The sequence below is a fragment of the Leguminivora glycinivorella genome, chromosome 3, assembly GCF_023078275.1.
Source record: "Leguminivora glycinivorella isolate SPB_JAAS2020 chromosome 3, LegGlyc_1.1, whole genome shotgun sequence".
In the NCBI taxonomy this organism is placed as follows: Eukaryota; Metazoa; Arthropoda; class Insecta; order Lepidoptera; family Tortricidae; genus Leguminivora; species Leguminivora glycinivorella.
The window spans coordinates 3,756,184-3,784,177 of NC_062973.1; the positions used below are offsets into that span (position 1 = coordinate 3,756,184).

Below are 27,994 nucleotides of genomic sequence, written 5' to 3' on the forward strand. Positions count from 1 at the left end.
CCTCGTGCGACTGAGCTAAGCGGAATCGATGCGCGCGCGGCGAAATTAAGGACCATATTTTACGTTTACAAATGCGAAAGAAAAACTCATGAAAACTCGAAAATTCGCGTTTTCCGGGATCTAAGGCTACGCTAGATCGATTTTTCACCCCCGAAAACCCCCACAAAACAAATTTCAGCGAAATCGTTAGAGCGGTTTCCGAGATCGTCGGTATATATAAATAAATAAATAAATAAATAAATAAATATACAAGAATTGCTCGTTTAATAGTATAAGATATAAGCGCGAGTGCTCGCCGTGTCCGATCAGTAGCGACCAAGTAACCGACCCGAAAGCAGCGCGTGTTTTTCGCAATAAAAAAATTTAAAAAGGGTATTTTGATGCCTCAAAGATGTCCACTTGTAGTGTGAAATGGTGTGGAAAGGTAACAAGAAGCTCAAATTAAAAACAGACGGCATTACATTCCACAAATAAGTCATATTTATAATTTATTCAGAGCCGGCATAAGTCAACTTACACTGGCTACTTACGCGACAGTAGAGGGACAGTCATACTTCTGTCCCTTTTCATCTGGCGCGACTGCCCGCCGTCCTTGAAACGACCAATCGCAGCGCGCTAAAAACATTCCCCTCCCGCTCCTCGCACCCCAAGCACTGGTGATTTGTACCGCGCACAAAATTTACAATATTGGTACTCTATAGGAAGTTTTCTGTGCAGTCTAGTAAGGGCCTTATAACTACTACAAAATATAGATTTAGAGGTAAAGTAAAGTTAGTACAGTCATCAACATTCTGTGGTACAGTAGAAACTAATTTTGCTGACTAAATACAGCAAGGCCAGGGCCTTATCACACTCGCGATTTGCGGGCGAGTTGAAAGCGTCTTCAAGTTATTGTTATCGTTAAGTCTAGAGTTGAGACGTCATACTGTACATTCGTCAGCAATAACCCTAATAACCCTTTAAATATGCGGTAATATCAAAAATATACACATTGTATATGTATGTCATTGTGTGCATATAAAAGAAGAGTTTAAGGTTAAATGTGACGTTCTCAAAAAAAAACGATTGCTTAAGTATAAAATGCTCTTACAGGTTTTTAGGGTTCCGTAGTCAACTAGGAACCCTTATTAATGAGAGCTTAAGGAAATGTTTGATTGTGGCGTAAAAATCATACACTCGAATAAAGATAAAAACTTTAATAACTCGAATTGTAGGTAGATATGTACATTATGTATTATATTCTTGATTGACGACAAAATATTTAAGTTATTCATTCTTGGCATAAATTAAACAGTGAGCAATCATATTCTTACGACTTATAGTAATTCTACTACACATATCGTCATAACATTGCCATTTTGACTCTCGCCTGCAATGAGATTTGTAATGGCCTACACTCTCTGATCATTAAGCGATAAGCATAGAACTCCTTGGAAGTGACTTTTTTGTTTGTTTCCAAGCCTGTTTCAGGATGAATTTGTTTTATATTGAAATGATATCCGTCTTCTCCATGCAGAAATATTAAGGGATATTGAAGAGCATCATATGAACGGTGTGTCTCTGCAATGCGTTGTAGTCCTTTTCTTCTTCGTTGTACAATTATGTCGCGGCTTGTATTTTCATTGTCCACAATTACGATAGCGACTTCATCTATCTGAGGTGCATTAAATCTCCGTTCGTGTTCTCCACGTGGTCTTTTATCGGCTCGAATAACAATTTTATAGTCATCAGAAACCATGCGGTCTAATGTTGTTTTGAATATGTAAATCAGTTGATTGTATTTGTGTAAGATCCTCTGTACATCTTGGATTATTTCACGTCTCAATCCATTAAAATTTGTGCATCGTTGATCAATTTCTTGTTCTTCATTTCCGATAAAATAAACTTGCAGAAATTTATAGTCTTCGCTAGGCATTGGTAGTAACGATCCTATTTTATGATAAATTTGACCTTGAATTGAAAATACATATTCAAATTCATTTCTATCAGTGTTAGTCGAAGTAGCACCGAAAGAAGTCATCTGAAAGCAGGAATTGTATGATCTTATATTTTGAAGAAAGTGTTTTGATTCTAGTGTTTCCCCGATCATGTAATGTAGAAATTCCTGCGGAGGTGCTTCCAGTAGTGGTAATCGAATTTTTCCATTCATGCAACAGAGACCTGGTGTTTCTTTACTAAATTTTTTCGCGTGGCAAAATTGGCAAATGATATTCATTTTTCCGATTACAACATATTTATGATTGTAATATTTTTTTGTCGGTTTGTAGTGGAATGCTTCTTTTGTTAGATTATCTTTTAAAATTCTCGATTCTTCAATACTTTTATTTTCTTTCCTTTCTTCGCTTTTTCTACTCCTCAGGGTGCTCATTCTGGTTCGTTGATTTTGTAAATGTGCTTCGCGCTCTTCTTCCGTTTCATTTCTTCGATATTCTTTTTGTTTCCGCCGTTTCGCTGCAGAACTGGCAAGATCTCCTCCTCTTTTACGTCTAGGCATTGTATTCTGTAAAATAAAATTAAACATACATTTTATAGACAAATATATTGTTACGTAAACGTGGGGTACGTTGAGACAAAGCAAAAATTTTATTTAAGGAAATTACAATTAAAAGAAAAGAAATCTATTAGAATTAATTAAACACACTATTAAAATACTCACATTTGATATTTCACAGTAAAGGCTCACAGACAACTTTTTTCTTCTTCGCTTCAAAATGGAAAATTATTATACACACTATTAAAAATACTCACACGTGATACTTCAAAATAAAGGCTCACAGATAACTTCTTTCCTTCTCGTTTCGAAATCGCTTGTTTCACTGTTCAAATCGAACTGACTCTGGCGGGCGACACCGGGCTCTTATATATTCAGAGAGAGGCTCTAGAATATTCGAGAAAGTTTTAGAATATTTTCCTTCTCATATCTTCTAGAATGTTCTCGATATTATCGTCTGCCATGACAATAGGTTCTGCTGCTGTAGATTCAATTCAATGAAGTTCAACTACTCGACAACAGATGGCGCCACTATACTTAGGGTTGAAGAAGCCCTTATATCTTTAAAAACACGCCCTTTAGGTTAAAACGGGAACTTTCTTGTTCGAGGGGGATAAAGGGCTATCACACTATTTAAGTCCCTTTAATAAGTTCAAATACTCGATAACAGAACAAATGTAATTTAAGACTATTGAAATTGGAATTTTAAATTTCGCGCCTTTCGAAATGTAACCCAAATAATCGTTGTTCTGAATGAAGTTCAACTACTCGACAACAGATGGCGCCACTATACTTAGGGTTGAAGAAGCCCTTATATCTTTAAAAACACGCCCTTTAGGTTAAAACGGGAACTTTCTTGTTCGAGGGGGGATAAAGGGCTATCACACTATTTAAGTCCCTTTATCGTGCCGGGACTCCTTTTTAAGTTTTATCGGCACGCACACTTTTATCGACTTAGTTTTATTATATATAATTAATATATGACTCCTTGTCGTTTTTATACATAGTGGTACGGAACCTTAAGTGCGCGAGTCCGGTTCGCACTAAACCTGTTTTTATTCGCAAACTGTTTTTTTATAGACTACAAATACTATCAATACTATCAAATCGCATATTTAGCATAGTATAATGTCAAATGATCACAATATGTTTTAAGGAATAACCTATATTTGATTTTGTTTGTTAGAACTTCGGAGCTTTTATCGGCTAAAAAACCGGATAATAGATAGTCGTGTTTTGTTTAACGAATATTAATGGTGTTTTAACGCAAATTACTACACAACTATTTAATGGAATGTAGATTATGTTTACAAACAAAATAGCTTTAGATATCCTAATTTAAAAGCTATACTAATATAAAGTCAGTTCAACCTTACTTGTCCAATATAGTAAACAAACGAAACGTCAAATATGGTCAAAGACAATTAATAGTGATTGGAAGTGTCGATAAAATGATGTATTAACGAAAATTTTGCTGCTGACGTCATCAGAGGATTTTTAATTTTACGTCACACAATCTATGTCAAAACCAAAATTTAATTCTTTTTCGTCACATTTGCAACAATCCTGTGAAAAAGCCTTGTCTCACTTTCGCTTTCTTCAGAAACATGATTAAAATCGGATCATGGCTCTCGGAGTCATCGGTGAACATAAAATACGAAACTGAATACTGAACCTCCTCCTTCTACGTAAAGAAGTCGGTTAAAAATCTGAAATTATTTTAGTTAATATCAACGCATTTTTTCCAAGCTATACAAACTCTAACATTAATATCGATCGTTCATAACGATAAGTTGTCATCCCAACTTAACGACTCATAGACAATCTAAACTTCGTAATGTCAGTTTTTTATGTCATCCGTTCGTAAATACAATTATTGATGAAAATCGTTTTAGAAATAATATTATTCTGTGGTTTTTTGATTGATTTCAATACTCTGAGAGTTTATTTAAGTGTATAATAAAATTTTAGGTGATGGTTAATGTGTAATTCTAGAGAAAATTGAGATAATGTTTTCCAGCAGTGTTTGTTTACATGATTGGACAAGTAAGGCTGAACTGAGTGTAATGTAGATCCTGTGTTTGTTTACAATACAGAGAAACAGACTGCAATAATATTTAAAAGAATATTTATTTATTTATTTTTATTTTTGACGACCGGCCGTGCACAGTGACATTGACACTACTTGACACTGACAATTCGGTGCCTATTTCTAGGTTGATAAGTAACATTCTTACTCAGCGTCAATATTTCCTTGTTGAACAGGCAATGAACGGCGAAGTGTCACTATCAGGCGACAATCTTCACTATTGTAAAATAGGCCACTGGCCTAGTGGGTAGACTGAGTAGTAACTATATTCTGTCAAACAAGTTTGTCAGTAAATAAGAACTAAGGAAACTATAGGTATCCTTTTCTCTAGCACCCTAAAGAAAAGGATGCATATAGTTTTCTTTGTTCTTATTTACTGACAAACTTGGTGGACAGAGTATAGTGACCGTATACTTACGAAACCGATGGTCTTTTCGAATTTATTCCTGATTCATGGATGTTTTCTATAATTATATACACAACACAAGCCTTCTGGAGCTTACCGTGGGACGTGGGATTCAGTCTATCTGTGCATATTTGTATTTATTTATAAGTATAATATTTGTATTTATTTACATTTATATATTAAGTATAATATTTGTATTTATTTACATTGATTGTAACCGTAACCTTAAACGAATAAGCTGGAGTAGAAAGGAAAGAAAGTGCTTACTCGAGAAGGCACACTTTCTGGATATCAAATATCAGTCAAATATTTATTTTGTTATGAGTAGTTAAACGTGACATTCCTGCCTATAGGGTCCGTATGCTTCATGAGCAATGTTTTATTAGAATAAGTACATAAACTCACGCCTATATTCCCAAACGGGGTAAGCTGATCACATGAAACTTCTTAAGTTTCAGTGCCACATTTAGAAAAAAAAACCGGCCAAGTGCGAGTCGGACTCGCGCACCGAGGGTTCCGTACAAACCTGCAAGGTTTACAAAGTTCGTTCATTACGACAATCGAGTCATAATATATATTTTGTAATGTAACTAAAAATTTAAGGTTTTCGGAATTTTTCCTTTATGTGTGCTATAAAACGTTGCTTCATGCCAAATTTCAAGATTCTAGGTCGACTGGAAGTACCCTTTAGGTTTTGATTCCCTTGCGAGTACTTGCGAGTTTCAAAATATGCAGCTTAAATTGCTGTTTCTTTTGATTGCGTTGACATAGAAGTTTGATTTTGTTACAGCTTAAAGGTATTATAAACCTAAGTATTTGGTATGAATTTCAATTTAATACCTCTACGCGTTTATGAGGAAATGGGTAGTAAGGTTAAAATTATTAAAAAAAAATATATTATGTGATGTAACTAAAAATTTATGGTTTTCGTAATTTTTCCTTTATCTATGCTATAAGACGTTGCTTCGTACCAAATTTCAAGATTCTGAGTTCACGGGAAGCACCCTGTAGGTTTTGATTCCCTTGCAAGTGTCGAAAATTTGCGGCATAAACGGCTCTATCTTTTGATTGCGTTGGCTTAGAAGTTTGATTTTTTCACAGCTTCAAGGGACAGTAGACCTGAGTAATTGATATAAATTTCAGCTTCATACCTCCACGCGTTCCTGAGAAAAAGGGTCTTGACAGACGGACGGACGGACAGACGGACAACAAAGTGATCCTATAAGGGTTCCGTTTTTTCCTTTTGAGGTACGGAACCCTAAAAAGGTTGCCTGCCCATCGCCCACAATGGGATCTATATACCACAGTCGTCGGGACGAAAGGGGGGGTTGTGAAATTCTTTACCCGGCACCACACAGGACTAGAATCAGAATTTCTGCTGTAATTTTGTATGGAAGTGACTTTTTTGAATAAGGACCCTTTGTGTCAGTAAAGACACATTTTCTGATGCCATTGAAGCGTAGGAAATTATATTGAATCGAGAATGTCGAGAACAAAGAGAATTCCCGCAAGGTTGAGTTTTATTAGAATAAGGTTACGGAGCTAAAAGCAAGAATTTATGGAAATTATTATCTGTCCGAATTTTAAGGTTAAATGTAATTATTGAAGATGGGCACCTAGCTGATGCTGTATAGAACTGGGAATGAAATCTCTCGTGTAGTCCTAGTAGTATTAAGAAACACTTCGGTAAAGTTCAGTATATTCTTAAACCCACGCTAATTTTTTAAGACCATTGAAGCAGTCAACAACTGCTATAAAAATAAATAAATAAATATAAATAAATATTGTACACACGTTACACAGATCAACCTAGCCCCAAATTAAGCAAAGCTTTTACATTGGGTGCTAAGCGATGATATACATACTTAAGATAAATATATACTTATATACAGTAGGTATATGTAGAAAACATCCATGACTCGGGAACAAATATCACATCTCTCAAATATACATGCCCTTACCGGGATTCGAACCCGGGACCGCGGCTTAGCAGGCAAGGTCGGTAGTGATACCGACTGAGCCAGACCGGTCGTCAAACAATACAACTTAATTTATTATTATTTATTAACATAAAAGTATGCAGCTTATACAAGTACAGTGTCCCACAAAACAGTTTCCACGGTTTGACGACATATTGACCGGGATAAAGATCGTGATTAAATACCTATTTTTTTCAAGCTCTGGATATTTCGTATTTTCGACGCAGTTCACGGAAACGGAGTGTTTCGTGATCATGATGCTTAAATACCTGGAGTACGAAAAAAATCGAAAAAGTAATAAAAATCGAAAAAAGTAATCACAGTCTATATCCCAGTCAATATAAGTCTAATGAAAATAACCATGAATGATTCACCAATCATTCAAAACTCAACTTAATAAATTATTCTTGCCAACAAGCCATCTCAAGTCTCAACTTACAGTTTTGCAAGGGCTTTAGACATTGTTAGTCAACATCGTGGCTGAGTTTTTAATAAGGTGCCGGCGCCTGTCACTTTCAACTTATTAAACTTTAACTTATAAGTCTACCTAGCAGGTAAGTTTTGGGTCTAGACTGACTTAATATTATAATTAATGTCACCGTTAAAAAGTTGTGTAAGGCTGGGCTGGGAATAGACAATAAAGTATATATAGATATCTATCTATATATACTTTATTGTCTATTCCCAGCCCAGCCTTACACAACTTTTTAACTTTTATCTATCTAGATAGATAGATAAAAGCTTTATTTGAATGCTGCAATAACACACAATTACAAATGCAACACAGAAACACAAAAAGAAAAAAAAAACATACAATTGACTTAAAATTACGTACACACACAACATAAAAAAAAATGCTTACCAACACTGTGTGCATTACAGCAAAAACAAAAGGGTTCCGACTCAGCTATACGCTTCACCCTTTCGAGTGAGGCACTGATATTCTGCCGGTACCCAGATCACGTTACAGTTAAATAAATAATAGTTAGAGTATAGAAGTTGTAAGGGGCAAGTATGTCGTACTATCTCATCCCTGATACTTTTTTTTTATTATAAATGGGCTAACTCCTGGCCACAGACTAGCCAAAGGCAAAGACGTGGCCTACGATGGAGTGAGCTCGCCCAGAAGAAAGAAGATTCCTAAAAGTTCCTTTGGCTGTGTACATGGTTACGAATATCAAGCACTTTGTCGTTTATGTCTTTGGAAAATTCCTTGAAACCGTGTTCGCACGTAAGCGAATTTTCGGCACATTGGCGCATAGTGTAAGAACATCTTTTTCTAAGGCAATATGCAGAATTATGCACATAATGATCATCTACTTAAAATACCAATAAAAAAACACAACATATGTATCTAATATCTTATACTTTTAAACGAGCAATTCTTGTATATTTATTTATTTATTTATATATATATTTATTTACACTGACGATCTCGGAAACCGCTCTAACGATTTCGCAGAAATTTGTTATGTGGGGGTTTTTGGGGGTGAAAAATCGGTCTAACTTATCCTTAGGTCCCGGAAAACGCGAATTTTCGAGTTTTCATACGTTTTTCTTCGCGCGCCATCTCGTGTGCAGTAGTTGTACTGTTAAGACAGAATTCTTTCGGTCAATGTAAGTACCTACTATTTATTGCAAACACTAGATGGCGACACAGGTCAAGGCTAAAATGAATAGAAAATACACTATTTGAGTTTTTGTGGCGAAATGCGCGCCATCTCGTGTGGAGTAGTTGTGTTGTTAAGGCTGAGAATTCTTTCGCTCGATGTAGGTACTATATTCATTTTTGAACTAGATGGCGACACATGTCAAGGATACGAAACAGATATTATTGCATTAGTATGAGGCAGCCCATGGAATCCATCTTCTGAATGTTCTTGGTACTTTTGAGGCCGTGATTCGGTATTCGTACTATTCGCAGTATGACCATACCGAATAAGTTTTTTTTATGAACACGTTATGAAAATCGTTAAAAATATATATGAATACTCTCTATAATAATTTGTTTTGTCTCCACTGTATATTTTCTCTGAATCTTTTGCTGAGGTGTGCCAATAAAGAGTATTCTATCTATCTATCTATCTATCTATCTAATATAAATTCCGTTTAATATTTGCGCACCCATTGCCGGCCGGATATTGGGTTTATCGTGTGGAAGTGGTCAGGCGTATTAACACGTAGTCGCAATCTGTGTAGTCATCGCGGTTACACGCGTAATCGACGATATATCTTGCATGTATAGAAATAGAATAGAAATCGTCTATTCGTGGTAAACATTACAAATAGGTATTAAAATACAAACTAACACATTTAATTATTATAACATAATATAAAATTATCGTTTACCACGAACCACATGGTCCCGCCTCACCATAATGCTAACCATACAGTCAGCGCTGATCTTCCGGCGAGACCATTTGTGGGCCACGGACGCAAACGGCCTTAACATAACTTGAACACGCCCATTTGTCATTCTTGGTTCGACGCCATCTTGTTGCGCCTGCGCGCTGCGCGTTAGATTAGATGTCATGATGACATTTGAGAACTGAGAGTAAGCCCATTTATAATTAAAAAAAAATATATATATATAAACTAGAATTAAAGGTCAGGCAAGACTTCAAAAAGTGCAATAATAAACCAGAAACTTGTTTTTATGGTGTAATTTGATAAAACGTGCGTGCATTTTTATAGTGTCATAGAACATATGAAGGATAAAGGTAAGAATAACTATTACCGAAAGTTTTATTTGATTGATTTGAAGTCACTGACAGCGCACTTCACTCTGCCAGTAACTACCTAAAACTTTGTGAATATTTAATGTCATAATGGATACTCTAGCGCCACCACTCAATTGTCAACAGTTTGGATTTGGCACTGTTATTGTTTATCTGTGGCCTATTTCACCACTGTGACATTGATACTTGATACTGAAAAAATTATTCTGTGCGTATTTTTGGGTAGATAAGTAACATTGTTACTCAGTGTCCATAAATCATTATATATAATAAAACTAAGTCGATAAAAGTGTGCGTGCCGATAAAACTTAAAAAGGAGTCCCGGCACGATAAACGGACTTAAATAGTGTGATAGCCCTTTATCCCCCCTCGAACAAGAAAGTTCCCGTTTTAACCTAAAGGGCGTGTTTTTAAAGATATAAGGGCTTCTTCAACCCTACGTATAGTGGCGCCATCTGTTGTCGAGTAGTTGAACTTCATTGAAAGTATTCTACAGCAGCAGAACCTATTGTCACGGCAGACGATAATATCGAGAACATTCTAGAAGATATGAGAAGGAAAATATTCTAAAACTTTCTCGAATATTCTAGAGCCTAGCTCTCTGAATATATAAGAGCCCGGTGTCGCCCGCCAGAGTCAGTTCGATTTGAACAGTGAAACAAGCGATTTCGAAACGAGAAGGAAAGAAGTTACAAAGGAAAAAAGCTATAACGTCAATGAACTACTTGAGTACATTGCTCACAACAAACCACTTCTCAATGACAATCAAAAAATGTTTACAACGTTATAATGAACCGAATAAATAATAACACTGGTGGAATTATTTACTTGGACGCACCAGGAGGCACCGGTAAAACGTTTCTATTAAATCTACTATTGGCGGAAATACGTGCTACAAAACACATCGCACTGGCACTAGCATCATCCGGCATTGCATCCACACTTATGGAAGGAGGACGAACTGCCCATTCTGCCTTACAACTACCGTTGAATATAGCCGAACAACAATTCCCGGTATGTAAAATCTCAAGAAAATCTGGACGAGGTCAACTTCTAAAACAAGCTAAAATTATCATCTGGGATGAATGCACCATGGCCCATAAAAAATCACTAGAAGCCATGGACAGAACATTACAAGAATTGCGAAAAAACTCTGAAATAATGGGAGGAGCTCTACTCATACTCTCAGAAGACTTTCGACAAACACTTCCAGTTATTCCCAAGTCAACACCAGCAGACGAGATCAATGCATGCTTAAAAAAGTCACATCTCTGGCCACAAGTACAAATACTGCAACTAACAAAAAACATGAGAGTTGAATTATCAAAAGATGAAACAACAGCATGTTTTGCTAAAATACTTTTACAAATAGGCGAAGGTACATATCCTACTGATCAAACGAGCGGCCTCATAGAACTCAATAGTGATTTCTGTAACGTAGCCACCACTGAAAACGAACTAATCGACAAAATTTATCCAAATATTATTCAGAACTATACCAACGTAGAGTGGTTATTTCAAAGAGCGATTTTGGCCACTAAAAATAATATTGTTGACGATATCAATTTTAATATTCTAAATAATATACCTGGTGAAGAGAAAATATATAAATCAATCGACACGATGGTATCCATTGAAGAAAGTGTCAACTTCCCTACTGAATTTCTAAACTCTTTACAAGTACCAGGAATGCCATTACACTGCCTTCGTCTGAAAGTTGGATCTCCAATCATACTACTCAGAAATCTAAACTCCCCAAAACTATGTAATGGAACGAGGATGATCGTAAAACAGTTATCGAATAATATCATTGAAGCTGAACTTATTTCTGGAAAGTGCAAAGGACACACAGTATTTATACCTAGAATACCACTGATCTCTTCTGAATTGCCATTTCAATTTAAAAGATTGCAGTTTCCAATTAAATAATTTAATTCTAACTCGGCTAATTATTAGCCTTCAGTTTCACGATTAACAAAGCGCAAGGGAAAACTTTAAAATATTGTGGCATCAACCTCAAAGAATCCTGCTTTTCACACGGTCAGCTATATGTTAGCTTGCTCAAGAGTAGGAAATTCGAAAAATTTATATATATATACCCAGGATAATAAAATAAAAAATGTTGTTTATAAACAAGTAGTGTAAATGATGAGAAAATGTTTTCAATAAATTTTTTTACCGTTTACGTCATAGTTTATTTTTTTATTTAAACTACCACGTAATCTCATATCAACTCCCGAGCGAAGCCGGGTATCATAGCTAGTAAAATAAATAAATATTGGGGGACACCTTACACAGATCAACCTAGCCCCAAACCAAGCAAAGCTTGTACTAATGGGTGCTAGCAGGTGACGATATACTTACTTAAGTATATAGATAAATACATAGTTATATACTTATCTCCTCATTTATAAACGTACTCGAAAGTTATCAAGCCGATAAAGTTCGTTTGTCCCTTTCCGACGTATTGGTGTGATAGAAAAGGACAAACGAACTTTAGAGTACGTTTATGAATAAGGGGGATAGAAAACATCCATGACTCAGGAACAAATATCTGTGCTCGCCACACAAATAAATGCCCTTACCGGGATTTGAACTCGGCACAGCGGCTTAAAGGGCAGGGTCACTAGTGTCACTACGCGCTAATCCATACTAATATTATAAACGGGAAAGTGTGTGTGTCTGTTTGTTTGCCGCCGCTTATGATATCTCTTTTGGTTTAAATCCACGGCTTTTCCGCTCGCCGTAAATTCACAATATTTCAACCACAATTCGCAACCGCCGTGAACGTCAACAATTTTTCTCTTCATCTGACAATTCTTTTTGATCTATAGGCACTAGTCCCACCGCGAGCTAGTAAGCTATGAGCTATCGGCTATAAAAACGAACAAAAGATAATCACTCCCGTGCAAATAAAAGAGACACGGCGATGTTTATAGTTACTCTCCCAGCGGTGAGCTATCAAAATCGCCGTGTCTCTTTTATTCGCACGGGAGTGATTATCTTTTGTTCGTTTTTATAGCCGATAGCTCATAGCTTACTAGCTCGAGGTGGGACCAGTGCCTTAATGTCATATTTTTTGTAAATCTTGTTCTAAATAAGTATAACGCCTTTTGCGCATGCCCATAAATTCCCCATACGAGATAAATATACCTATATAGGTATATGATATAAAGATGTGAGAGCGAGACATGATAAATTTAAACAATTTAGAATGCGTCCCTAAACTACTTATGGTATTAAAAACTAAACAGAAGGTAGGTATACGATAATATTATATAAATTGGTCTTTCCCATCAGTCATCACAGAACAATGGTGTTCCGGATCTTTGAGAGACGTACGCGGAGGGTATTATGACTGACTCAAGCGTATGTCTGACTTTGTAAATGTACCGCACTAGCTTTTGCCCGCGGCTTCGCTCGCGTGAAATTCGAAAATTGCAGAATGCGTCATACAAACTTCCACCCCCCCATTTTAAGGAAGTGGGGGGGGGGGGGGGTAGAAAGCCACAAAAGGTAGCCTATGTCACTCTCTATCCCTCCAACTATCTCCACTTCAAAAATCACGTCAATCCGTCGCTCCGTTAAGCCACAAAAGGTAGCCTATGTCACTCTCTATCCCTCCAACTATCTCCACTTCAAAAATCACGTCAATCCGTCGCTCCGTTTTGCCGTGAAAGACGGACAAACAAACAGACACACACACTTTCCCATTTATAATATTAGTATGGATATGGATTTCTTATATTATTGTTCCAATTTAATTTTAGCTGCGAGCCACACATGGCAATCGTAACAAATATAAACCCGAGTGAAACTCAATAAAAAGTCGGGCACGTTTTTTCCCAACGTCAGTCCGGAAGGGTCCGGCGGTAAGTCATTTTAATTTGGTCGGATCACGCACTCTGCTTCGGTTTGACATATGCCTAAGGTAAATTTAATTTTATTGTAGGTTTCCGCTGCGAATGTAATTGGAAATAAAATGAAAATAGATTTCTATTTTGATTTGATTTATAATGATTAAATAGGTAGCATTAGGTAAAAGCAATATTTATATGTAGTTATAACTGTAATTTGAGCTCGCTAATCAAAGTCGTTCTAATCGACTAAGCTACACTTTCGCACGCACGCTCGCACGCACGCACGCACGCACGCACGCACGCACGCACGCACGCACGCACGCACGCACGCACGCACGCACGCACGCACGCACGCACGCACGCACGCACGCACGCACGCACGCACGCACGCACGCACGCACGCATGCAGCATGCAGCTAATATTAAGTTCTTAATTATTACCTACAAAATACTCTTACGTTGCGCCACTTTCAATGGCAAGACACAGTACATAAGTTAACTTTTTAATAAAATTCAGAATAATTTATTCTTGTAAAACAATTAACCTTTCCTTGAAATTAAGGAAGTTACCTTTAAGCTAAATTTCTTACTCTGCTGAAAATTAGCATACCTACCCTTAGCTTTACGTGGTTCCCCGCGAAACATCTTTGTACAAATTTAGTGCACAATTTTCTGTTTTTCCAGCATTTTAAGGCCATTCTGGCTTAATGAGCCGTGGTGGGTAATATTGTACATTTGCCAACGGCAAAAATAGGGCACATTTAAAATGTTTTTATTTTTTTGTTTTTTTAATGTACATACCTATCTTAACCTTGGCGTACTTATAGTATGTACTAATTGTATTCGAGATTGGGATTCTTATAGAAAAAAAGTTCTACATTCAAATTGTAAAAAATACCTACTTATGTGGGTTCCGACAAGGTTAGGAGAGATTTTCTGCCAAGCACCGTAAATTTTCAGAAAGATATCTTAGTGAGGTAGTCCAAGAAATTTAACATCATCATTAAGTAGGAAAGGTACAGCGGAGCAAATCTCGACTGGAGGGGGGGGGGGGGGGGGGGGGGAATTGTAACTAATCCATTTTTTCCATTATTACACTATGATGTTGAGTTGTACATGTATCCACTGAACATGCCTACTATATATAACTGGTGGACACTCTATTTAATAATGCAAACATTGTAAAACATGGAAAAAATGTACCAGTTACATTTGCTCCCCAGTCGAGATTTGCCCCGCTGTACCTTATATCAAATTTGTACTTAACCCATATCTGTTGGGCACATTTTTTTCCCTATTTTTTGAGGTGACAACCTCATCCTCATTCTCCTACTTATTTTAATGAGCAATAGCGTGTTTTCAGCAGTGGGTCGAAAACGACCCTATGGGCATATAGGGGTTAAGTGTATGTGTTCAGTACAATCTAAAATACTCAATATTCGTGTCGCTACCAGTTATCGCGATGCTACTTACTACTCTTACAATAAGCCATGGAAACTTCTACGACACACAGTAACTAGGGGAAACGGCTGTGAAATTCTTAACCCACAAACAAAACACACAACACTTTATACACTATCACGTGGCTAAAATGATAAACACAAACACCAAAGCCATATAATAATATAATTGTTTCCGCAGTGATAACGTTTCAGTTCAGTACGCATTAATTGTGTTTACACATTCGGTGCACTCCATGTGTTAATTCTATCTCGATCAATTACACAATGCCAAGATACGCTTTCAGTCGGAACGATAATTTAATTTTAGTGTAATTTGGTATAATGAGAATGCTTATGCACTGTTTTTTTTATACATATTTGTCATTTTTTAACCCCCGACGCAAAAACGACGGGGTGTTATAAGTTTGACGTGTCTGTCTGTCTGTCTGTTTGTCTGTCTGTCTGTGTGTGTGTCTGTCTGTGGCGTCGTAGCTCCCGAACGGATGAACCGATTTGGATTTAGTTTTTATAGTTTGAAAGCTGAGTGAGTCGGGAGTGTTCTTAGCCATGTTTCATGAAAATCGGTCTACTATGTCACGGTCGTACTGATGTGCCGACGGAAAGTTTCCAAAAATTCTGAAATTTTCACATAGGAAAACTTTGAAAACTTTTCATAATTTGTATGGACAATTGTATGGATGGAAACTTTCCATTTCATAAATTCCCTTTATTTTTCGTGAAAGTTTCGTGTATTTTTCAAGAAATTGAAAAAAATTTTTGGAAGTTTCTGCAACTTGCACATCAGTATGATGGATGTGTGTATATGAAGGAACGATTCAAAATGGAAATGAGCTGTGAAAATACAAATGGTACAATTTTAAAAAATTGTTTGACTAAATACAACAAATTAAGAAATTTTGTTGTCATTCAACGTAGGTATACTTATCAAATAACGTATAACTAATAAAATGTATCACATGACGTATAAATTTATTTTTAACCTGCATGTTGACAACTGCTACAAAAAGTCACGAGACTAATTTCATACAATTTTAAATTTTGATTGACGTCTTCTTTTTGCGATTGTTATCTATTCTATAAGACGTAAAAAAATACGTTTTATCTCTCACTGAAAAGCTAACAAAAAAAGATTTCTAAAGAAAAGTCCGTCACCAATCTGCATTTCAAATGCCCTAAATAAACTCAAACATAACTTCCGCTCTTAACTTTAATGTCAACTTCCTTTTAATACCCGTCCCGGTTTAGGACAGCGTTTTGATGACTCTATAAAATTTACTGTCTACCAACTGTCTACATAACAGGCCGTAACAACCCGTCACGGTCCGAAAGTGTAATGTTATTTTTGTGTATTTATCTTATAATATAAAAGCCATCAGAAATCAATTTCAGTTCAATCAACCTTAAAGCAGAATGGATTTACCCGAGTTTGAAGTGAAGCGGCACATGTATTAGTATAAATCAAATACATAATATGTAGCTCCGTATAGACAGATAGTCTAATCCCCTTATGCATAAACATTCACTAAAGTTATCAAGCCGATAAAGTTCGTTTGTCCCTTTCTATCACACCAATACGTCGAAAATGGACAAACGACCTTTATCGGCGTCATAACTGACGCCCGGTCTGGCCTAGCGGGTAGTGACCCTGCCTGCTAAGCCGCGGTCCCGGGTTCGAATCCCGGTAAGGGCATTTATTTGTGTGATGAGCACAGATATTTGTTCCTGAGTCATGGATGTTTTCTATGTATATATGTATTTGTATATTATATATATCGTTGCTGAGTACCCACAATACAAGCCTTCTTGAGCTTACCGTGGGGCTCAGTCAATTTGTGTAAAAAATATCCTATAATATTTATTTATTTTATTTATTTATTTATAACTTTACTGAACGTTTATGAATAAGGTGGTAAGAAAAAACGTACCTCAAAACCATTCAGAAAAAGGTACGGTGACCCAGATGGCGATACACCTTTGGGGGACGCTCGGCTAGATGGCGCTAATATTAATATTTGACATTTTAATACATATCAAGCTAAGAATATGGGCCAAATTGTCAAAACTGAGGTTCAAAAGTTTTAAGCCTGTGTCGAGAGATGGCAGTCTATGCACTGAGATTACACATTTTACTTTGACAGTAACTCTCTATAATACTCTATCCTCTTTGGTATAAATACATAATATATCGATGCACACTTGACAAAAGTAAATTTATCATTTATTTGACTCACCAGGAAAACTTCGCAACGCATTTGCAAGTTTTTATATTATTATCAAGTCGGATGAAATTTGCGAAGTGCTCCCTGAATTCCTAATGAAAGCATTGCCTTACAGGGCAATGTGTACCAGGATCACAACTTCAACAATCAGAACCGTCGTCCCAAATCCCTAAAAGGTGGCAATGCTCAACTCCTAACCTAGAGCGAATCAACTTAGAATAAATATACTAAAAATGATATAGTCTTCGGTTACTCATGAAATAAAACTATGAAATAACACGGTGAACGGGTAGTCACCCGTTGACCACGAATGCTGTAGTGTTCGAAACGTAGGGATGAATTGTAAATTCATTATACGCGATTTAATCCGTTTCCATAGTTTTATTAAATACTAAAAATCTTTGTCAAAAAAAGAATTGCAATTCGTGTTCTATCATAATAAACGTAAAAGCGCTGACGACTGTCACCAAGGTTGTTAATAAAGAATGTTATTTCCGTGCTAATTTCACTATGTAAACTTTAGGTGACCTTGTCCTGAAGCGAATGAGATTTTAAGTCGTAGATTCTTTCAAGATAGGTGTTTAAAAATCTTATCCCATATATGCCCATAGGGTCGTTTTCGACCCACTGCTCAAAACACGCTACACGCCTCAAAAAAAGGGGATAAAATATTATTATGTGTTGGGCGGGTATTTATAGGCAAAACTTTAATTGTCCAAAACGATTTCCGCATAACAGACTTCGCATAATCGATTTTCGGTTAATAATTGTCTATGTCATATTTTTTACAAATGTGAGATAAAGGACAATTAAATTATGTCACAACTGTTAAAAAAACTATTAAAAATTCTTAAATTTCTAATAAAATAGGACAATCTTTTTGGTGATATTTTGTTAGAATTACTTATCATAAAATTTGATAAAATATAGCAATATAACATGTAAATTTTCAATGACTGGTTAGCTTTCCAATCTTATCTGTTACTACTTCTTTCAATCTGAAATATAAAAATGTTAGACGTTTTAAAAATATATTTGAAACTTTCTTCTATTATTGCTTTCCACGTGAGCCCTTAAACGTTTGTTTCACTGACATGCCCTACCTTGAACTCACCGCTTCCGTTCCCCTTTGTACAGTGTTTTTGAACGGTCTACCTTGTGACTTCTTCCGCCTGCAAAAAATACTTTCCGAATGTATGTAACTCTACGTGTACTACATGACGATATTATAGACCTGTCGGATCGTGGGCGTATCATACCAGAACCGTTGTTGTCAGGACCTTCCGTAGTTGTTTATGAGCGCTTTCAATGAAATACCATGTTTATATCACAGAATATACTGCACAAAACCGATTACACATTTAATCAGATCATAGAATTGCGCCTGTTACTTCGAGATTCGAGAGAAAACGCCGGATTAGACCGATGAATCTCTAACAACGCCAGCACTCCTCAACCATTTTCCCTGCAGATCGATTGACAGCCTCCAATTATCTGTTATTCGATTCTGTTCTTTTAGACAGTAGCGTCCTCTCTGACGTTTTTGGCAGAACTCAGTTGAATACCAGCCAGGGTTGTACGGAGTTGTAAAACCCTTGTTTGCTCTATTTGTCAAATATAGCGTTATAAAATGTATCTTGAACCACATTTTGGTCGTTCTCCGACAGACATAATATTATTATGAATATAACTATTAATAGTTTTGTAATTTTATGTACTAAAATATACTATATTAATATATTATAATATATTATGTAACAAAATATACTACATTTTAGATATATACTTACTTAAAGTTTTAACAAAAATCCGGTTGGCTGCTGTCGGCATTTTGATAAATTTGAATATATACGACCGTGTTTTAGTTTCAAAATAATCTTATACTTTTAAACGAGCAATTCTTGTATATTTATTTATTTATTTATATATACCGACGATCTCGGAAACCGCTCTAACGATTTCGCCGAAATTTGTTATGTGGGGGTTTTCGGGGGTGAAAAATCGATCTAGCGTAGCCTCAGATCCCGGAAAACGGGAATTTTCGAGTTTTCATGAGTTTTTCTTTCGCGGTAGTAAACGTAAAATATGGTCGTTAATTTCGCCGCGCGCGCATCGATTCCGCTTAGCTCAGTCGTACGAGGTCGGTCTAATGTACGCAGATAGATCGTAGGTTTCAGGGTTTCGAATCCCGGCCAGAAATTAAATTTTTGTTTTTTGTCTTTTTTTTGTTTTTGTATTTATAAGAGTTTTTTTATCTAAAGACGTGATATATTAAAATAGAACCGAGCGAAGCTCGGTCGCCCAGATATTGTTATTTTATAAGCTAGATAACTAGACTACAGCATTAATACCTTTTCATATTTTTCCTCACAAAGAGAACGAATAAAATCAATGTTGATTTTATGTACTGTAAGAGCGATTTTGCAATATGTACGTCCGATCTGAATCCGTCACAATAAGATCTGTAGGAGCCGTAGAAACATTTTTATGGTAATTTACATACTAGATCCGATTTCTGTCATGACATGTCATCCGAATTGTTTCCCTCATTCTTCGCTTGTCAAAAAAAAGTTAAAATACCTGCCGATTTCAATGTGACTTCCAAATCAATAAAATTGTATATTATAAAAATTCTTAGCGCCAGATTTGTCACCAGAGTAGTTCTAAAAACCTAACTATTGAGTGTTTTTTTCAATTTCTTCTCTTTATTTCATTCTACGTGTTTAATCCACTGTAGGTACATCAAGTTACGGAACGGATAGTGTTATCAGATCAGTGCCAGCTTCCCTGAAATAATTCAGTTAGTAGGATTAGACTAGTTCATCCATTATGCAGCTGCACTATTGTATTATGATCTTGTGACCCAGTATTCTGCCCGTGTTGTCTTTACCGAACAAATAAGTATAGCGAAGCGAAGTAATTTCAACCTCACGGGGCTTACACTGATTAAAATTTTCATGATTTTTACACATAAAATTGCAACGTTCCAGTGAATAATTAGCACCAAATGCGGGTAGTTCGAAAAACTCGTACAGCTAGAAAGTGTTGCAGGTATGAATTGAAGTCAGTTTTTTTTCAAGAGCATGAGATACACGCCAACTTCTAAACGTCGGAAGTAAATGAAAATATAAAAAAACTTATTAATTTACGTAGCTGCTATTTTTAAAATGAAATATTGCTAGACGATAACTTAAGTAAAGTTCTGGTAGAAAAATCAAAATGTAACTGTACATATTCAGAATCGTTTTACCGCAAATGGCGCTTATTGTCACAAATATACGTTGTCTCATGAGCATGTCCAACATTGAGACGGCTGTTTGAACTAATTTAACAACATCCAATGGGGACTATCGTTTTTTTTTGCTCACCAGTTGGCGCCACTGTTAAGTAAGGTCCAGAGATATAGTTGTCAAACTTAAAGGTGACTTATAAGATCGGCGCTCAAACAAAGTTTTAAATCTCATTCAAAAATCTAGATTATTAATTATAAATAACTTACCATCATATTTTTGCGCCTATTTTTATTAATTCCGCTTTCAAAGCGTTCACATATTTGCGATGATTTCACGAAAGAGATCACTTTTTAACAGGCAAATTAAAGAAATGGTAATTTATGTTACGAAGCCCGCCAAAACCAGTAGTAGTAGTAGTATTTTGGACCTCACGCGACAGCAGCGCCTCTAGTGGCAAATTCATACTACAATTCATATAGCCCTCATTTAACACGGAAAATCCACAAAATAAGGGCAGCGCCAATCGTGCACGTAGCGTAATCTCTTAAATTAGGTTTGATATCGTCACTACTTTTAAAAGATCTCGTATCTCACGCTGTTCCTCAAAGTTAAAACGCAGTAAGTCTATATGCATTCCATACATACTTACTACAATTTTCTTTTCATTGTCAGACGAAGATACAAGTTTTTTTAAAAGTAGTGACGATATTTTTCTTCATCGAGCAATGAATAGGCTAGTTGCTAGAATTCGATTCATTGTAACCTTGACATTGGAAAGGGCGTCGATAGTTAAGTGCTTTCCCCTCTACTTTTCTATTGAAAAATAAAGAGCTATGACTTGAAGTGAAATAACTATGACTAAAATACTTGTACGATTCGGTATTGTAAACTAATGTATTTTACATTATATTTAATGATTAATGAAGTATGGTAATGTAAAATGTGAATAGTGAAAATAATGACATCGTCCTTTTTCACCTCTATGCATTAATAAGAATATTGTACGCATAAATTCTCACACAATAGGCTACTTGACCCTTTTTAAAAGTTTGTCTTATATGATTAAGTACTGTCCAATCAACCGAAACCAACACAGTCATCAACTTAACCGCAATCAACTTAAAAACAGCAAAAAATATTTTTAAAGTATACGTAATCAGGCGAAAACAACACAGTCATGTTAATCTATAGATTATCTATGCATCAGGTCATTCTATTCGAAAACAAAATTTTCTGACTTTTTAAGTATAAAGGCATAAAGTTCAATATGTCAGTGATTGTTTTGACATGCAGTAAGGTTCGAATTCGATGACGTCACTACATCGCTGACAGCGTTTTCGGTGGCCAAAATGAATAAAAAAATACACACATTTTTAATCAAATATACGTAGTCATCATACACTTTTAATACCCAAAATCTATAGATATTGTTTTTTTTATGTCAAATACTACAGATTAGAAGACAATAATTTAATGTGCCAAATTCGATATGAGTCTAGTAGCCTATTGTGCGATGGTTGATTAGGTTTTTATTTTCACAGTAGGAGTATTTTATATACTTTGGATGCACTGTTTTATGGCACAAAGCAACTTTGGTACTGGTGAACCTACTTACTTACGCATAATCATAATCAAATTATTAAGCATTGAATTTTGTGGGAATCAAATATTCATTGTGTGTAGTTCTGTCCTTGGTATAGATTTGAGTTCAATACAATTTCAATGGTTCAATAAGTGTGAATGTAATTTTAGAAACGCAAGTAGAAGTATCCTTATTAAGTAAGTAATGAAATTTAATTTGGTATATTTAGTTAAATTAACGTTAACATAATACCAATTTCTGTCAGTCAGGCTCCGATTTTACCAAGATGATAATAAAATTGTCATACATACTAACAAGTAGGTACCTAAATGACAAAGGGTGCATACGTTGTATATGAAAGAAAATGTGTGTTAACGGTAATATTTATCTACTCAGAAATGTACACAAAAACATGTTAACGGAGTATAGATCGTGCAAACAGTGACGAATGCTTTTTGTTTGTATTGTCATGCTTTTCAAGGCTAAATGTTAGTAATCTTCTGTCCACTGTGAGTGAAATAATCTGCATTGTTAAATGGTGAAATGGGCGCTTCTTCTCTCAGTTTGTATTTGCACATATTTGCAAAACTATTTACAGAAGTAAAACTTACAAGTGTATCTCAGGCCTTAGGTATAGGTACTAATAAATGAAAACAAATAACACAGACGTTCGCCTCGGGAATGCCCAGACAGATCATTAAGAACTTGGGAGTCAGTTGCAGGGTTCTAACTTGTTTGAGCCTATACTATTATCTGGTAAATTGCCTTTGAGACGGGGACTAGAAACACACTTTTGTTTGTAGATTTCTTAACAGTCGATATTTACTCGCTCCACGGAGTTTGATTGAGGTGGACTATTTAAATTGCCTCAACCATTTAGTTGAAATCCTAAAGTTTATCACCTTCTGATTTGATATTATAAGAGTTATTATTATTATTATTTGGAGCCCGTCGTGTCCCACTACTGGACAAAGGCCTCCCCCAATTTCTCCACTGATCTCTATCCAGTGCTATGTCTGACCATTCCTCCAAGAAGGAGTCCAGTTAATCCCTCCATCGCCGGCGGGGTCTGCCGGATCCCAGATCAAAGTTTTCGGGCTCCCACACTGTAGTGAGTTTGGCCCACAACACAAACCAGACCATATTTAAAAAGAGAAATTCCATTTCCAATACAAAATTATGAGAATTTACTGAAGTGAATCTAAGGCAATTATCGGAAATTTAACGATTTTTGTAGATTAGCAACATCGACTCTTAAATCAAATATATACCTACAATTTCTTCTTATAACATCTAAGCAAAGTTCTTTAAGTCGATAATCTCTAACGAAAACCTTCGACGCGACGCATCGTTCTTTCCCTTGAGATTAATTTAATCGTGAATCTCCTCTGTACGAACATGGAAATGTGAGATGATGGATCGAAGTTGCCAACAATCTCGAAGTTCTTTATATAGGTAATGGCTATGTTTATCTATGTAAACAAGTCATATAAGAAAATAATAGGTGGTTTTTAAAACATTTTGGAGTTGAAACCAACCTCTGGAAGTAAAAATTGGCTTACAAATACAGGGTGTGTTTTGACAGGGGGTCTGTAAGGACTGAGATCCCGTGGTCCTATGCGAATGGTCTAAGGAGACCTTCCCTTGATTTCAAATTGATGAAAAGTGACATTTACAGATAAAAAAAAAACACATTTTTGACAAACTTTTTGTTGACGCCAATGTCGCGCTCGCGCTCGCGCAGCGATCGGTAGCGGATGCGGACGCTAACGTATCAATACCGTCGAAATTAACCGTAAATAGTCGTAAAAATGTCGAACGTTGTAAAGTGCAATGTGTGTAATATCGTCATTGACGAATTATTAGCGTTTGTCCAAAATAAGCTATCTCTAGTGGACGATGAGACTATAGTGCGTCTATGTTCTAGTGCATTTACTAGCGTAGAAATTAAAAATTCGAAGTCGTTATTATTTGAATCTGTAACGACAGAGCAGCGGAATATTGCGAGGAAAAACCGAGGAAAGGAAACACGAGATCTTGAAGATATTGTGTCTTTACTGAAATCAATCGACCCAGAAAAAGTACCAGTTTTCGTTGCAAGAAATTTGGAAAAGTTACCACCGCTTACAATAGATCACTTGGACTGTACAAAACTTTTGAAGGACCTTGTCAAACTTCAAAGCGATATTGACACTGTAAAGTCGACTTATGCGAAAAGTCAAGAGCTTGACGAGCTACGAATCGATGTTCAAAATCTAAGGTACGAGTCATTGCCACGGTCACCCTTTGTGAACATAAATGCAAAACGCGGAGCCTGGATAAATGATAGTGGGCCATCAGGGCTATCAGTTTATAATACGGACTCGTTAAAGCAGGCCAACGTAACGACAAAACAGTGCTCAAATTCTACACATGACCTATCGAAAAAGTCGTTACAACGGACTTCGTTTGAAATAAACAATAGCGAAAATGATGAGACAGCCGATGCGATAGCGTTTAAAACCTCTGAAACACCGATTTATAATCATACACAGTCAATAAGCCAAAATGACTTCGCGAAGACGCGCAAATCACCGCTTAAAAATTACGATAACAATATACGTACGGTAGATCCATCAGCTGTGGCGGCGGTGACGTCAGAACCCGCGCCGGCTCAGCCGGCCGAGACTCAGACCGGTTCGCTTATCGATAAGCCGGGCGATCACTTGTTTACAGTGCATATGCCTCAGCGCCCAGATGTTATTTATGACAGAGATATGCAAGTATCCCAGCTTAAATCGTATGCAGATGTCGCTAAAGATATGGAGAAATGGAAAACCGTAGGACGGTCAAAACCAAAAACCAACGGTCGTTTTCTAGGTAGAAAAGGGTGTGGCAGTGTTAGCGATGGAAAGTTAGGTTTATAGATCTTTATTTTCTCAAAGAAATTATACATTTCACTTTAGAGAAATATAACTAAAACATAAATAAAATGTTAGGTAGTAAGTATAACGAGTGCACACTCGCTTTAAAAAAATAACTTAACTAAAACTTAAATTAAATATATTATAGTACAACGCGTCTTTTTGTAATTCAACAATTACAATTGTGTACAAGCAATGCCAGCTTTATTTACTTTTTACGTTTTTAGCTAGCTAATAACGTTTAAGTAGGTACATGTGCTTTCATAAATTTTGCGTCATTTTTTACTAGGTATAAAACAATTTTAGTTAACTTAGCCATTAAGTACAATTACATAAATAACTAATTCAAAACAAAACAGAACAAAACCAGTGACCAGCGGCGGGTAGGGAATTATATGCAATATGACTACAAAATACGCTAGTTATTCTATATTGTATCCTTAGGATTTTGTCAATAAGATTCACAATAGTACGCGCGACGATGTTGTTTATCACTTGACGACAGACCTTTGAGCCATCTGACTAAAATTTCCGGGGCCGGATTCAAATGTTTTTAATAACAAATTCTTTTAATTTTCTTTTAAACGTGGTAATGTTTTTACATTCTTTAATTTCTGTTGGTATTTTATTGTAAAACTGTGCTCCTTCATATCCAATGTTTCTTTGTCCAAATTTAGTACGCGTCGGTTGGAGGCTTAGACTATTAGAGTTACGTAAAGGTCGTAAACCTAATTCAGTTTTGGTTTTAAAAGTTAGTTGGGATTTAATTTTCTTATCTATTATTTTCTTTATAAGTATACATATGTTGTTAAAATAAAGCTGATTAAGATTCATTATTTTGGTTTCCGAATAAATTTTGGCGCTTGGTGTAAGAAAGTCGTATCGAAAAAGTGTTTTTATAATTTTATTTTGCGCTATCTGTAAACTTTTTAGCGTGGTCTTATTCGCAGTTCCCCATATCTCTATTAGGTAATTTAGGTGAGACTTCACCAGAGAGTTGTATATAGTGTATACTACCTGCCGCGGAAAACAATACACCGTGTTAAAGAGACACCCTCGTAGTGATGATAGTTTATTTTTTAATTTATTAATGTGAGGCTTCCACGTCAATTCACTATCAATTATAAGACCCAAATACTTCTCTTCTTTCGTGGCTCAAAGTAAGCTGGACTTGTTTTTAGATGAATCATTATGGCCCCAGGGCGTAATATTTCGAAGATTTGTACATTTTAAATATAGAAATACGAAAGGGCTGAGTGGCCCTAGCGGCAATAATAATCGACAGTTAAATGAATAGTACTGTTTACAAATTAGCCAGTTTTAATTGTAAAAGTGTCAAAAGATCTATTGACAGTATACGACAGCTATGTAAGTCGTGTGACATCATTGGGTTACAAGAGACCTGGTTGACGCCGTGGGATATCCAGTTTCTTGACAGTATCGACGATTCCTTTGGCTACACGGGAACATCGGCAGTGGATGCGGAGGCTGGTATGCTGCAAGGGCGGCCACATGGGGGAGTAGCACTCTTATGGAGCAAAGCAGTGTTTAAAAATGTGTGTGTTGTGCAGTGTGGTAACCCGCGAGTGTGTGGCATTAATGTCACCATAGGTCAAAGGTCGTTTTTGGTGTTAAACGTCTACATGCCCACGGACAAGTTGGAAAACTTAGTTGAGTTTACGGATTGTTTAGCTGTGGTAAGTGCGATTGCTAATAATAACATAGCGGAGTCTGTGTACTTACTCGGCGATTTCAACGCGCACCCAGGCGAACTGTTTTATAAAGAACTATCGTGTTTCTGTGCGGATCAGCAATGGACTTGTGCTGACGTCGACGAGTTAGGTTTACAGTCGGGAACGTATACTTTTGTTAGTGACGCGCACGGATCCAGAAGATGGTTAGACCACTGTGTGGTAACAAAGGCTGCTGCGCGTTCTATTGTTGATATTTATGTCAAACTCGATGTAATGTGGTCCGATCATTTCCCCTTAATAATAGAATGTGATTTAAATTTTGTAAAACCTAAGCATTTGGCCCCGTCAAACAAAATAGTTAATAAAGTTGTATGGGGCGATAGAAAGCAAGAACAAATAAATATTTATAATCATGAATGTAATGAAAAGTTAAAAGTTATAGATTTTCCTGATATATTTCGCAACTGTTGTGGTAAAATGTGTAGTGATAAAAATCATAAATCTGCTATTGATAAATTGTATAGTGACATTATAAATGCCTTAAGTGAGGCCGCAACTTTAAGCTATGACCACGACCCTAAGTTTCTCAAAAGGAGAAAACCTGTATTGGGGTGGAACAAATATGTACGTGAAGCGCACATGAACGCTAAAGTTAAATTTGAATTATGGAAGTGGCATGGTCAACCCAGGTCAGGTCAGATTTATGACGAAATGTGTAATACTCGAAAAATTTTCAGGTCTCGTTTAAAATGGTGTCAGAAACACGAAGAGCAGATTAAGATGGACATCATTGCGGAACACCATTCTAAGCGTGATTTCTGTCAATTTTGGAAGGCGACCAATAAGTTGGGTGGCAGACCGGGTCTGCCTGTTAGTATCGAAGGAGTGAGCGAAAGTCAGTCTATAGCCGAACTATTTAAAGAACACTTTTCTGTTAAATCACCGTTGGGACCATCGCGGGCAGATAATGCTGGAGGCTGTGGCTCGGGTGGGCAGGAGATGAAGACCTCATTTACCGCGACGGACGTTAGGAATGCCTTAAAGTCCATGGCGCGAGGGAAGTCTCCTGGCCACGACGGCCTCAGTATCGAGCACCTTCGTCATGCCGGCCCACACCTAGCAAGGGTACTGGCGATGTTTTACACTTTTTGCGTTCAGCACACTTACTTACCCGCCGACATGATGAGGACTGTGGTGGTCCCAATAGTGAAAAATAAGACGGGCGATATTAGTGACAAAGGCAACTATAGGCCCATTTCGCTCGCTACGATAACTGCAAAGGTGCTTGACGGACTGCTTAATTGCCAAATAGACCAGCATTTTAAGGCCCACGACAA

At 36.5% G+C, this 27,994-nt stretch overlaps 1 protein-coding gene across 5 annotated transcripts in view; it reads left to right on the top strand.

The window, feature by feature from the left end:
• The window catches only part of LOC125242637, a 112,800-nt gene that overhangs the window by 24,506 nt on the left and 60,300 nt on the right, over positions 1-27,994 (top strand). Inside the window, exon 1 of one of the 5 annotated variants that reach the window (XM_048151466.1) lies at positions 9,574-9,685. The exons of the other annotated variants lie outside the window; for them this stretch is intronic. The gene's annotated coding sequence lies outside the window, so the exon portion shown is untranslated. Of the gene's footprint in view, positions 1-9,573; positions 9,686-27,994 lie in introns of those variants that run through there. 5 annotated transcript variants of the gene reach the window in all.